We start from the raw sequence: 6,000 nt of genomic DNA on the forward strand, positions 1-6,000 counted from the left end.
CGATGAAACGGCTGACTTAATTAAATTAAATAATTACAATTTCGTATACAAGAATAGAAGAAATAGATGTGGAGGCGGTGTTGGAATGTTTATAAAAGATGATGTAAAATATGTTGTAAATGAAAGCAACATATTCGATGATGACAACGTTGACATACTTTGCGTGGAATTTGAATTGCATCAAGCCTCACTACATAACATGATCAAGATAATTGCCATCTATCGACCACATAGTTATAAATATGAGTCTTTTTTAGAAAAAATTGAATCAATGCTAAATAGTTTAAATCCACTTGATAAAATTTTCATGGTCGGAGATTTGATAATTGATAAAACCTCCAAAGATTTTCAAAATTTACTTTTGTCGCATTACTTCTTACCTTTGATTGATTTACCAACTAGGATAACTAATAACTCAATTTCACTAATAGATAATATATTTTTTAACTCAAATAAACAATGTTATAATGGAAAAATAATATCAGACTTTTCAGATCATTATCCAATTTATACAGTTGTAGAAAATACAGGATTTGTCACTACATATACTCTGACTTTGAAAAAGAACATAAATAAGAGAAACATTTCCCTAATTAAGGAAGCTCTATCTTCTGAAAAATGGGATTCAATAACGGATGAGGGTAACATTGGCACCTGTTGCATAAATATTTATAATTAATTAAATAAAATTCTTGATACTTATGCCCCATTGCAACCGATGAAACGGAAAAATAAAAAGCCATGGGTAAGTGATGAAATGGATTGCAAATATATTGGTCTTGACATTCAAGATGATTTAGGAAGACATGAAGTTGGTTTCATAGAGAACACAGATAAGCTGCCAACTGAAAATGAAGGATGCTGGTCCTGGGCATGACATAAAACTGCATCCACGCTGCTTTGCGTGCTTTTGAGCAAAAGGTTTGGCCTACCGCTTATAACTGGTGGTTGTCGTCAGGATGGGTGTTCGGATGTAAAAACTTTTCCCAAATTACTCTCATGCCATCACAAAAAAAACGGCTCCTAGTCCCCAGCAGGCCTTTAATAGTCAAGGAGTGACAAAAATCCCTGGGATGTTGCAGAAAAATTCAGAATGGCCCCTCCATAGTACTTAGACTTGGAACGCTCAATGTTGGATCACTGACTGGCCGCAGCATGGAAATCGCAGAAATGCTCGAGCGTAGAAGAATTGACATCTGCTGCCTTCAGGAAACCCGATGGAAATCGAATGGTGTCTGTCATGTCAACTCAGACAAAGAAAAATATAAACTATTCTGGAATGGACAAAAGACGGACAAAAATGGTGTTGGAATTTTTGTCAGACAGAGAACCGCTAGCCCAAGAAATGATGAATATTAAAAGGATTAATTCACGTCTCATGTGGATCAAGCTTCGCATAGAAAATGCAAACAATGATTATTTTTTCTGCATATGCACCACAGACAGGCGAATCAGAAGAGATAAAAAATGATTTCTGGGCTGCATTCTCTGACACCATCTCAACAATACCAAAATCTGAAACAATCCTGACAGTGTACAAAATGCAATAGCTAAAAAGAAAGTTGCATACAAGCAATGGCAAAATCAAAGTCTGTTGATGACCACAAAATTTTCCGTGAGAAGAACAACTATGCAAGACGTCAAGTTGCACTGGCTCGGACAGATCAGTGCAGAGAGTGGCTCACTAAAAGCAAAGATGAACAAATGAAATCTCTGTATCGTATAGCAAAACAAGCAAAACGGAAAAAGACATAGTTGGTGCCTCATGTATCAAAAACGACAAAAATGAGATGGTTTTTGAACAAGATGAGATCAAGCTACAATAGAGAGAATACTTCAACCGTCTGTTAAATAAAACAAATTCCATCAATGTTAACTTTGACGCTCCATCCATCTAAGGTCCGATTTCAGTCATCACTGTAGAGGAGCTTACAGAAGCTCTGAAAGCTATGAAGGATGGAAAGGCAGCAGGGCCCTCGGGACTCCCAAATGACATTATCAAAGCATCTGGTTACTACAACTTTGCCGTGAAATCTGGGGAAATTGCTCAATGCCGACTGAATGGAACTCTAGCATGACAGTTCCTCTATACAAAGGCAAAGGTGATCCATTGAATTGTTCATCATATCGGAGTATACGTCTGTTAGAACACTCCCTGAAAATTGTCGAGAAAATCATTGAGAGAAGATTAACAATCGGAAATTATCAATTTGGTTTCCTAGCGGGGAAATCAACAATTGATGCAATTCACATTTTTCGGCAACTGCAAGGGAAGTACCTCGCAAAGCATCAGCAACTATCAGACATTTTTGTAGACCTTGAAAAAGCTTTTGATCGAGTTCCCCGTGAAGCAATAAGGTGGAGTCTACGTCGACAACTCATTCCAGAATATCTTGTTCGACTTGTGATGGCAATGTATACGAATACTAAGACTCTTGTCAGCACAACAGTTGGAAACACAGATGCATTTAACATCGGCGTTGGAGTTCACCAAGGCTCGATTCTCAGTCCACTGTTATTTATAACTGTGATGGAAGAAATCACAAAATTGATACGCACTGTTGACATTTGGAATCTAATATATGCCGATGATATCGTTTTAACAGCCACGTCTGAGCAGAATGTAACACAAATGTTGAAGTACCTGGCACACGTCCCAAAGGCCGTCCAAAGAAGTCCTGGTCGCAAACAATCGAGCAAGACATGAAAGCTCTAAATTTAAATGAAATGGATACAACTGATCGTCTAATTTGGCGCAAAAAGTTGATGGCAAAGAAAACAACGTCCTACCTCGGGGAAATGGGTCTCTGGACGCAAAACGAAGATTGATTGATTGATTGAAGTGATGAAATAATTAAATTATTAAAGAAGCAGAATAAACTCTATAAAAAAACAATTTCAACACCTACTACAGAGAATATAAATAAATATACGCGAATCATATAAATCAAACAATTAATGAATCTTCAAAAATAAACAAGTACATTTGTAAATCCTTATACATTAACTCCACTGATGAACTTGAGGTATTAACAGTCGTCAAGAATCTTAGCAATAAAAAAAGCACCTCTGATGACTCATTAAGTAATTATCTCTTAAAACAAATCATCTCAGAAATTGTACATCCAATAACACATATATTCAATTTGTCCATCAATCAAGGAATAATCCCAAAATGCTTCAAAACATCCAAGATAATACCTATTCATAAAAAAAGATCCAAGATGGAAATGAGCAATTACAGGCCAATATTCTACCTATTTCTAAAGTACTGGAAGAAATTATATTTATTAGAATAACTTCATTCTTGAATATTAATAATTTATTAAAGAAAAATCAATATGGATATAGAGCACAACATTCAACTGAACTAGCAGTACTGCATTTAGTACAAAAAATATTAAATAATCTGAATAAAAAATCCTAACCATAGGTGTTTTCATAGACTTGTCCAAGGCATTTGATGTTATAAATCATGAGATATTAATAAAGAAATTATACTCCTATTAAATAAGAGGAATAGCACATACATGGTTCAAAAGCTATCTGCAAAACAGAAATCAGTATGTGTTGATAAAATATAAATCTTCAAATAAATTAAATATTACTTCAGGAGTCCCGCAAGGATCAATTTTAGGCCCACTTCTATTTATAATTTTTATGAATGATTTTCATCTGGCTACTGACGTACATCATTTTCTGTATGCAGATGATACTAACATTTTCTTCCCAAATAGCAATCCATCAAACGATGTAGAGATAATTAATAAAAGTTTAGATGATGTTTCAAATTGTTTCATCAATAATAAACTAATTGTAAATTTTGTGTTGATAAAATATAAATCTTCAAATAAATTAAATATAACTTCAGGTGTCCCGCAAGGATCAATCTTAGGCCCACTCTATTTATAATTTTTATGAATGATTTTCATCTGGCTACTGACGTACATCATCTTCTGTATGCAGATGATACTAACATTTTCTTCCCAAATAGCAATCCATCAAACGATGTAGAGATAATTAATAAAAGTTTAGATGATGTTTCAAATTGTTTCATCAATAATAAACTAATTGTAAATTTTTTTAAATGCAACTACATTCTATTCGGTCCAAAAATATTGACTAACACAATACCTAATTTAGATATAAAAATGAATAACCATAGCATCCCACGCACATCCAGCACAAAATTTTTCGGAGTGATAATCAAGGACAACCTCTCGTGGCATATGCATATAGACTCGTTATCAAAAAAATTAATAAAACCATAGGTGCAATTAATAAAATTAAAGTAAGATTGAATAAACCAATAATTGTAGATTTGTATTATTCATTAATCTATATCTATCCACATCTAATATACCGCAACATCATCTGGGGAAAGAGCCCTGAAGTTCACTTGAAGCAAATTACCAGATGTCAAAATCGTTTCATCAGAATTTTATTAAATCTACATTCATATGGTCACGTCAGCTGTTATTATCCTGAAATGAAAATTCTAAACATAAAAAATTTGTATAATTATCATGTTTCTATCTCTGTGTTCAAGTTCCTACATTATCAATTACCAACATCTTTTAATTTCTTCGAATTAGGAAATGCTGTGCAGTCAAAGTTCACTCGACATTCTTCTCTGCTCTATACACCACCAGCAAGAATAATACTGCTTGGTTAAAGTTTAAAACATACCGGTCCCGGAATCTTGGAGAAACTTCCTGTTGATATAAAGACTACAAATTCCTTGCATTTGTTTAAAAACAAAATAAAGAAATATTTATTGAAAAAAAGTTCAATTTTTATTTAATTAGAATCATGTGAATTGTGCATTATGTTAATTTTGTCATGAATTATAAATATACCTAAAATATCGTGATAGAATGAACAATTTGTGAACGATGGCCTGCGACATAAGAATCTTGTTTTTTTTTAGCTTTGGTCTCCTAATCATTACCTAATTATTATTAATTTGGATTGATTGAATAAAATTTAATTTGATTATATATATATATATATATATATATATATATTAACCAGCTCATAAAGAATTCGGGGTCTTATTTTATAGTGAGGCTTGTAAACCCATTATGCGCAAAATTGATGGTGTTGCAATGGGATCTCCGTTGGGACCGCTGTTCGCAGAATTCTATATGGCCGATCTCGAATCAAGGATATTTGCTGACCCTACCAACAGACCTCCAATATATGCACGCTACGTCGATGACATTTTCATCATTTGCGAAAAGGTCACCGATGTTTACAACTTACAGAATATATTTCAGAACAACTCCCATCTCAAATTCACCATCGAATTTAGCACCGAAAAACAATTGGCCTTTCTCGATTGCTTAATTGAAGAAAAAGAAGAACAGCTAACTTCGAGGGTTTATGTTAAACCGACTAATTCTGGTCAGGTCTTAAATAATCATTCGGACTGCCCCGACCGCTATAAAAACAACGTCATCTATAACTTCATTCATCGGGCATACAAAATCTCTTCCGATATCAATATTTTCAATACAGAACTGATTCGCATAAAGCAGTTTCTCATCAACAACAACTATTCCAACCAATTAATAGATAATACCATAAAACATTATATCAACAAAACAAATAATCCTATAACTCCAACCTCGACAAAAACAATTATACCTCTATATTATCTCAATCAAATGCATGTCAACTACAAAGTTGATGAATCAATGCTCAAACGTATCATCAAATCCAATGTCTCCGTTCCCAAAGAAAGCTACCGACTGAAGTTCATAATTTATTACAACACCAACCGAACATCCAGCTTTATCGTTAAAAATAACAACACACGTCCCCCCAACAAACTAGAGAGAACCAATCTCGTATACCGATTTTCTTGTCCCGTGCCACACTGTGTTGTGGAGAGTTATATCGGCCATACGAGAACTACTCTCTCTAGAAGACTCACCATGCATACACAGAATGGTGCCATTAAGGACCATATGGAACGGGTACATCATCAACCGCTTA

The sequence above is a fragment of the Helobdella robusta genome (genome assembly GCF_000326865.2).
Source record: "Helobdella robusta unplaced genomic scaffold HELROscaffold_15, whole genome shotgun sequence".
NCBI lineage: Eukaryota > Metazoa > Annelida > Clitellata > Rhynchobdellida > Glossiphoniidae > Helobdella > Helobdella robusta.